The following is a 10,283-nucleotide window of genomic DNA, read 5'->3' on the forward strand; positions in this document are numbered from 1 at the left end:
ATCCTGATTTTTTTTCTGTAATTTTTGTTTTCTTCTTTCCCCCTTATTTTCCTGTTTTGTTTTTTCTTCGGTTTTTATAATTTTTTTTTATGGTTGCCTTTTTCCTATTATTTTTTTTTTGGTATTATAAGCTCCTTATAATTTCGTCTTTATCTTTGTTTCTTTGTTTTCCTCTGTTTCTTTTCGCTTGACTGTTTCCACATTTTCGTTTTTTAATATTTTGTTTACATGTTATTTGATGTTGCTCATTAGCGTCGAAAATTCTTTTCTGTTCTGCAATGTTGGAACTGTACACCTTGATGGAGGATTTGAGTACGGCCTTATGTCATTTTTTTGACCCTACGAATCAATCAATGAGTGATAGTTAATCTTAATTCTAAGGCAATTATATCTTTAAAATGGTGTGTTGAGAATATATATATATAGACGTTAACACCGTTGGATACAGGCTTAGTGGTCTAGGGGTTAAGTGTTCACGGCGATACCTAAGGTCCTGGTTTTGAGTCACGGAAGTACGGTCGTGGATGGGTACTGCTGACGCGTCCCATACGAGTACGAAACAGCCATCCAATGCTTCTAGGTTTTCAATGGTGGTGTATCTTCTTTAATCAACTCATGAATTCAACTATTAAATTCTACAATCTCTACAAACCTCACATTCTGATAACAATAGATATTTTGAAATTGCATAATAGGTATAAATTTATTGGAAGAAGAAAATGATAACCCCTCATCAGTAAGCTCTTCATATCTCATGATATACTGCTAATTATATGAGTAAATAACTAGAAACTAAACAGCTCTATCATGTAGATATTGTGTTTCAGTCGATTCATGAGATGCCAAAATGGTTCCCAAGTTTAAAGCAAATATGAACAAGTTACCCACTTATCAAGTAAACTAATCTTCACAAACAGTGCTGTTCACTTAGTGATAGTGTGATCAAACAGTTAATTCGTAGTGATAATTATAGAAGTTTAAAATACCACAGAAAATATTCATGGATCCACCGTAGAAAATTAGCTAACTACTAACAAGTAGTCATCTTCATATTTATTTAATCTTAATCATGGGAGAGATATTTTACTAAATTTTTGTTATCTTCTCTAAACACATTACAATTGCTTACAATCATCTTTCAGCAAGTAAATAAAGAATAAATTATCTGCGTAAATCAATCTTGATTTATAGATGTTTACACGTCTGCATGGCTGAGAATTTTATGAAAAGTGGAGAGTAACAAGTCGTAGACCATCTGGCAATATTATTCAGAATTTAGTGCCTGGATATGACAAAAACTAACTTGAGAAAAACCTGATAAGAAACCATCAGGAAAATAATAAAACTTTCAGTTAGATCTATCAGTATAGCTCACATATAAAGCATTATATTGCGTACTCCGCTTTAAACCATATTTTTTGCTTGAGGCCTGGTTTCTCAAACTGAAATATATCGGGTAGGGTTCAAACCTGAAACTATTGGTGAGTGTTTTAACCATTCATACTTTAACAGACTTCAAAAAGCTTGAGACTAGAAGTGATGCTAAAATAAATTTGTCCTAACATTATTTGTATTCATTGACCCAACAACGATTTTATAATGAATGATATAAAAATTCAACAGTTGTCCTAAACCAATGTAATCAATCAGCAACATTTGGCCTGATCTTGTACAAATATTATTTTCTATTTTATGGTGTGATGTGGTCTGTCTATCTGGTATATAAAGAGAGTATGCTTGAAATAAACGATTCGCATAACAGAAGCTGTCATTGGTGTTCTGGACTCAAGTGGAAGGGCTAGGCGTACAAAGGACCAATAAGGACGCTAGATTACTCATACTGATCGAACGTCATTGATTTTTCAGAGTGTTAAGGTCGGAGAAGTCGTATTCCCATTGGTGGATAATTCACGTGAATTAAAGCCGGACATAAAAATCAATAACGAATTAGGATACATCCTTTGTTTGTTTTGTAAAGACATAATAGTAACCCTGCGTCTTCCAGCCATGAATGTTGGTAAAACCATATGGAAAGCCTATTGACTTATCTGAATAATGTTTATTCAGTTAAGCGGCACAAATAGCGGTGCGTAGTAGATATTTTCAGTGGGAAGACACTTATCATCAAACTTTAAGGGAGTGTTTGTTGGTTTCTCCTTTGCAAGTATGAGCTAAATATATGCCAGAAATACATAAGTCTAGGATCTATGCACTAAACATATGTATAGATGCGCCTGTGTATCTATTCGGAGAAAATAATTTTAATTATGTTGCTTCTGTGAATAGAGTGGATTAGACTTAAGTTTACGGATTCATTCACGTTAGGTCGTGGGACAGTTCGAACTATTACGTAAGCACCTCGGGAAGGTGCAAGTCGGATTTTGTATGGGAAACCTTACTATTGAGATATTCAAGCTGAAACTTGTCTGTTATAGAGTTCTGTCCTTTTATATTTCCTTAATCGATTTACGAGATATAGTCCACTTATACGAGTACCCAAAACTCCTATTAGACAGATGATCTTCAATTTGACTGACCACAAGTAACTCTGATCAACAAATAAGAGTGTCGTTATTACACCTGTTGGTCCACAGTGCATTTCCCCTCTATCCCAATAACCAATCAGAAGTCAAATACAGTATAAGCCGATAAATCCAAATATTCTAATTTAAACATTTATAGGGTTGTATAAATTAAATATGAGGTTGCAACACACATATAAGAATAGTAAATATTTTTTTCTTATATCTGTTGGTGATGTTAGATCCCCAGAACTCACTTGGTAAATGCCTTATTTTGCTAATTTCATTTAAAAAAAATGAATTTCTTGTTTTCACGTCAAAAGCGTTCGTTTTCACCTTCATATCATATTTCCCATTCGGGAGGATCTTAACTGGTATTGGTTCGTTGTATCTTTTAGTATGCTATTTTGTAACGCTTTCCAGGGACAATTTTGTGCTGTATATATAAGTTTGATTGGTACCTGTTATGATTGCTTATGATTTTGGCTGCTTGCGGAATATATTTTCCCCACTTCGAAATTGAACTTCTCACTCTAGTTAGCGGAACTGGGAGGCGTCAAAACAGCTATCTTATTGGTCTTTGGTCACAGAGTCTTTGTTCTTTCTTAGATTAGGGAACCCGTGATCGCTTAAAACATGACAATATCCCAATAAGTAGAGGAATCGTATTTTTGACGTTTCGCGACTCCATGTAAGCTGCTTCTTCAGAGTAAACAAATAACCGAAACTCTATTGTATTAAATATATTATTCATTATTTCCTTTGTACTGTTTAAACTTATGTTAATCCAATATGGTTTGTTTACTTACTCTGAGGAAGTGGCTTACATTAAGTCAGGAAACGCCAGAAATATAATTTATCTACTGATTGGGATAATAACATTATTTATTCATTTATTTATTATAAACTCTCTACCCAATGCTCAATTTATTTGAAACTATCAAGTCTAACCTTAGCAATGATACCGATAAACGAAGTTAAAGGTAACCCAAAACTGGGCAATAAATTAACAATGGTTGGAAATGATAAAAAGTATAGCGACAATTCGTAAATTCAGTTAAAGATTATAAATAGCTCAATGTAAAAATATCATAAACCAATTAATTAATCCTTAATAATAATTTTGAAAGTTCCAACTTCCCTAATATATTTACTCAGCTCTAAAATAATCATGTTGTAAGATTGAGATTTTCGCACAGATTGAATGCTGAAAAAAAACACTTGTAAAATAAGCGCTAGATAAGCATGGTATTAGTTACACCTTAGTGACCAAACAGAGTAACAATTTGTTTTTATACGAAGGGGCTTTTGTGGAGATTTCAGTAATTTTTATAGTTGAAATCATGAGTCACTTGAAGCTAGATCGCCATGTAAAACCTAGAAACACTGGATGACCGTTTCGTCCTGTTGTGGGACTCCTCAGCAGTGCGTATCCATGATCCCGCCTCGTGAGATTCCAACCGAGTACCTATCAGTCTCGCCCATGAGCGCTTAACCACTAGACCACTGATCTGACCGGCATCCAACGGTGTTAATGTCTAACTTCAACCGATCCACGAAGCTGAGCAACCGTTCACCATTGTCTTCAGTGAGTTGATATCTCACAACAGCGCTCACGCACGAGACTGATAGGTCATGGGTTCGAATCTCGCGAGGTCGGATCGTGGATGCGCACTGCTGAGGAGTCCCGCAATAGGACGAGACGGCCGTCCAGTGCTTCCAGGTTTTTCATGGTGATCTAGCTTCAAATGACCCATGATTTCAGTTATTTTTATACCTTAAATATGTTTATTCAGCTTCAAACTATTCAATGACAAAAAATACAACAGTCAAATCAATCACTTAATACTCTTTTAATAACAAGAACAGAAACAGCTGCACAGTAATGTATTAAAATGGGGTAAAAAAGATGTGTGTAAAGCATTGTTAAGAAGAGATAATTTGGAAAAAAGCGTGATCTTCATTATTTAATACTTTGTTGTTTGTAGTCAAACAGGAATTTTTCAGAACTATTGTTGACAGAAAGCCTATAAATCAACCGATGTAGTGTGATAGTTCCAATTAACGACTACAGATCATTATGAACTAAATATTATGCTGGCTAATTAAGAAAAAGGTAGATACTGTGTTATAAGTGCAATCGATTTACCAAGCATAACAGACTAAACTTAGCTAGACAATTGATTTTCATGGATATGTAGTAAGTTAGAGAGAAGTGTAGGCTGGTGATAATGAGCAAATGGACTATCTCGGTTAGTCTGATTAGCTATGAATGCAATTTACCTGTAAGAAGTATTCATTCAGGTGGTGTAAATTTTTACTTACTATCTTTTTCTTATAGGTAGTTAGGGTGTATTATTAACTGAATTAAACCACAGATCATATCATTCATACGGATCTATAAATCATGCCTATATATCGTGAATAGAATATTTGTTCTATGGAAGAAGAGAGTTCTCATTGTTTATTTCTGAATTAGGAGAACTAATCAATGACATGGTTGTTTTGAGCTGAGTAAGAAGAGGAAATTACTCAATGATAATAATCATACTATGTAATGAATTAACTGGAATTTACAAAGAAACTATGGACGAATTTTTATTGATTAAATGGCATTACACTCATAAGACACTTAGTAAAAGAGTGTTTCTCTGTAATGAGATACATCCATTATGTCCATTTTATGTAAAAGGAATTCCAATGAATATAATCATAGTTTGAAGAAGTGACGTGAAAACTTGTTTCATATCTAATCCATTTTTTCAACGTTACATTTGGCACTCACACCTACACATATAGCAAGTATTATTATTACTATTAGTGGTCGTTAGACAGACAGGTCATTTATCGAATGAAAGGAATGATGAAAAATACAAGTAGTACTTATTATTGATTAATTGAAATCATGTGCCAACGCGAATAGATTAAATAAACATTGGAAATGTGTATTAAGAAATGCGTGACCGTTAAGAAAGTAACAACAATATCAGTGAAAAAGAAGAGCGAGCCAAGAAAAAAAAGAATGGCTAAACTGAAATCAGTCAGTAATAGAGAAATCCATATTATTCTTTTTCTTAACAGAAATATTTGAACCATTTTAGGTCATTGGACTGAATAGTTCATTTGTCAGAAAGTGATATATTGTTATTTTTAACTCAGCTAAGTATAATTATAATAAGAACAAATCCTTGATTTAATATGGTATCTATTCAGTGACTTTCACGTTTTGGGATGAACACAATATCATACAGGTATCAAACACTTTTCCATCCTAAAATACCATTACAAATTACAGGGACAAGATAGTATTATAAGTGTGAAGTCGAAGTTGTATGATTTAATTTGACCGGGTGGGTTAGTTCTATAATGGTGAATGTTATATCCGGACGAAGAATATATATATATATCCCTCTTATTATAAGCTTCCATTTGACCTACTGACTACCACTATACGATTTACTATTCTTAAGTTATCCCCAATTTATTATTTACAGTATCTCACGAACACAACTCTTTTTTGGCCTGATTTTGTTTAATTGTTATCTTCTATTTTCATGCTATGATGAGGTCTGATCTGCTAGTGTATTCATATAACGGAAACTGATAATGGTATTCTGGACTGAACCAGATGGGTGAGGTGAGAGGTTACTAACTCGGAGATCCAATAGAAACTCACAGTGACTCTGTGCTGTTTGTACTAGTTTATGCGTCATTGGTCAACAAGTTGGTGTTCTAATTGACGATCGTATCATGTGATAATTAACAGGGCATAAGGACGTAACAGTGAACAGATTGCAATGAGTGACAAGAATGGATAATGAGCCAGAACTTTTGCATCAGTCATTTAACAAAATGGGTAGGAAAACTTGTTATATAGTGTTGAATTACAATCAATACAGTGAAATAAATCTTGTGAAAAAATGTACAGTAGGGGGAATGCTAAAAATAACAATAATAATCCAGTCCTGTGAAACAAATATGTAATAAGAGAAGTGTAATTGAAATAAAAAGTTCATGTAAATTGGGAAGCGCGAATGTGGTAACGAAAAATGAGATGCAGAGATAAAAATAAAGATTAGGTAAGGGTTTATTATACAGTTTAAGTATGAAATGACTTAACCGTAGAATATACCTCTTCCAGATAGATTGATTCTTTTTTTTGGAGTTAATTCTGATGGCTTGCGCTATGTAGAGTAGCCATTAATTTACTATATTAGTTAAAATTTTCGGGACTTGATACAGAACCGGGAAGACTTCAACCATTTCAATGTGATATTCGCTATTTACTAAGTGCGAAACTATCGTACTATTGATCGACTTCGTGGTTCTTTTTTCTAACCACTCCGGCACATATTCACATGCATACAAGGATAAGGCTCTCTGAGTACGGCCGAACTAGCTCCGCGAAACCAGTTAGATTGATTGGTATACACATATGGTACAGTTCATCATCGGTATCCTATCCTTGATTCGTTGTGCAAGTACTGGCTTAGTTAAGAAATTTATATGCAGGTTAGCGGCGTAAAACATATTTTCAGTAGATATGCTAAGTCGATGTGTAAAAATATCACCCGCCATGTCCCCTTTAAACGCTTGTTTCATAGACCAACAACCTAAAAATATTTACGAATTATATAGTGTTTACCCTCATATTACCTTAGAGAGGTTGTGAAGATTTGTCAGTTTATGAACATCCTAATATTAAATTAGGGAGTCCCATACTAGGGCGAAACGGCCGTCCAGTGCTTCTAGGTTTTCAATGGCGGTGCATCTTTAATCAACTCATGAATTCAACTATTAAATTACTACAATCTCCACAAAACCCCCAAATCGGATAATAATCACTATGTTTTAACTAGTTACTGGCTTCAAGATGTATTTCCTGGAGTTCTAGTGAGAAACCGTGACCAGTGGAGTCCAATCCATGTCGGGTGGAGACAGTTGTCCACTTCAAACAATGGATGAAAGGTTGCGCGACCCCAATGAATCGATTGAAATTAACATCGTTGGATGCTGGCTCAGTGGTCTAGGGGTTAATCGTTCGCACGCAAGACCTAAGGTCCTGGGTTCGAGTCCTGAGTGCAGGATCGTGGGTGCTCACTACTGAGGATTCCCATACTAAGACGAAACGGCCTTCCAATGCTTCCAAGTTTTCAATGATGGTCTAGCTTTAATCGACTCATCAATTCGACTATTAAATCAAAGAGTTGATTAGTATAAAGCCTAAATTGATGGAAATGTAACTCACTTTTATTAATCTAATTTATGAAGTTTTAAGAGGATAATTATTCTACTTAATTAACTTATATACGATTAACGTTGTTCAATTTCAAGTAATTTTCCTTTCAATAAACGTGTTTATTTGAAATTATTCTAAGATAATGCTTCCATTTCTACACTCACACGCACACACACATCTAGTACATTAATGTACCCAATATTGAGTATGAATTAAACGTCATTCGATCACTAGATAGTAATTTTAAAAAAAGTAACTAGAGAATGATTTGATATGTACTGTTTCAGAAATGTCTCGATCGATAATATTGGTGAAAAACGGATGATTTCATCCAAACGTCACTAAAATATGTAGACTACTAAATATATATGCAGTAGTCTTGATTGAGATTGTAAGATATCAGTAAGTGGACACAATCACATTATCTTCAGTCAATATCTGGCTTAGTTCAAAATAGAGTTGATAAATCAAAGAAGATAGAAATATTTAAGTGAATGATTAAATATGAGTGTATAAGACAGGGATATATCTTTCGGCTAAACATAGCTGCATAAGGATTTTTTTTAAACAATAGTCTACATCTTTAAGTCTAACCAGTCCGCTATATAGTACGATAATTATTCAGTGATTAGCTTCCGACTGGATATATGAACCAATCAAACCCCACGCTAATTGGTTTATATATGTGTTCATGGAAGTTATGAACACAATTCTTAACGGGTTTATATTGGTCATAAATTGAAATCAGTTGGGGTGGAATTGAAAATGAGACAGTACTGAATAGCTATTTCTGGGGGGAGACATAGAACCATTCAGTAGTGAATGTTCATGATGTTAATCTGTGACAAGTAAAGCTTCAGATTAAACTGATGTACACTAGTGACAGGTTTCAAAATAACTTTCTGAAGTTTCAGTAAGAAAAGTTGACAATCGGTGTTCAATTATGCGCAAAGCGAAATAATCATCACCGAAAGCATATGAATAATCGTCGAACAGTATTGGGAGTTTATGTGGTTCATGAGAATCTAACCCAGTGGTCTAAAGACAAAATGCTCTCTAAGAGACCACATGTGTCCGACCCTTGGTACGGACGACATCTAAAGAGTCTGATGTCAAAAAAACAACTGTTTAGTGCTTTCTAATTTTTAATTGTGCCCCAACCGATGGCAATCCACGACGAATACAATGTACAAATAGATAAATCTTCTAGAGTTTAATTTTGTATACTAACTAGACCTTTTGTTGAGTATATAGGAAAACACGTCAAGCTATTTTGCCTGGAGTGAGTAATAAACATCAATGTTGAGTTATCTGAAGCTATAAACGTTAGATTAAATTGGTTTATCACTTTTGACCAACTACTTATTTGTCACACTGAATTATTTTTTATTAATCAGTGGCTGAAAACTATGTTACAGTTTAGCATTTATAGATGATTTCGCAACTTGAATTCTAGGTTAAGTTAAAACTTTATTTTACGTAATCACAGCAATGAGTGAAATTCCGTTTACAGAACATCATCAATACACAATTCGACTTATCGACTAATTACATATTTGTGAATTAAACTGTATATACACAATGTATCACTCTGTCATGTATAAAGTGGAGTGTAGACAGAGTAGTAAGTGAGATGTAGTGAGTGAAGTATCCAACTTCCGGGTATTGCATTTGAAACCTGTTCCATACATTTCTGTTTAAATAGTTGACTACCATTACTAGCGCTTGCTCTTAGAACATGAGGTTCTAAAACTGAGTGTATGAACAATATATATGTACTCCGAAATTTGTTAAAATCAATGAAGGATATTTTCACTTGTAAGGGTTTAAATTTTCCTGTTGTTAATGTTAAAGACTGCAATTGATCGGCCTCTTTTGAAATTTGTATGCAGAAAAAATCGCCTCAATATTGTCATGAAATTATAAGATTTTAAGTAAAGTTGGGTAATGGCTAGCAGTAGAATCCAATTCGCACGTTTTGTTCTGTTTTGGACTCGTCGAATAAATGTTGTGTTGATGTTAACATTGGGACCTTTTGCTCTAAACACCTAAAGCATTATCTACTTAGTTCAGATAGATATTATTCAACTCATCTGAACAACGGAATGCAAATTTGACAAAATGTCTCTTCTTTAATTGTAATATACTCAGTTGGGGCGTCAGTAGATTTAAACAAGTAATCTGAAAACGAAAAATGAGAACAGCAAATAGGAAGACTATTTCGCGAGAGATTTTTAAGTGACTAACTAAATAAGTAGTAAGCAAAATGAAGACATTAAAAATAGATACATATATATATATATATATACATAAATATCAGTCAAATGTTGCATAACACGTTTTCATCATATAAAACAGTGGAACATTTGCATAAACACTAAAGTCCACATACCGATCAGATGGAAACACAAACTGATACATGTATATATATATATATAAGGATCCAGAAATTAGATATCCGGTATATGTTCACATAAAACGAATTATGGAATGAAAATAACTCAATCACTTCTTCCTAGTAC

Source organism: Schistosoma mansoni, chromosome 4, assembly GCF_000237925.1.
Source record: "Schistosoma mansoni strain Puerto Rico chromosome 4, complete genome".
NCBI lineage: Eukaryota > Metazoa > Platyhelminthes > Trematoda > Strigeidida > Schistosomatidae > Schistosoma > Schistosoma mansoni.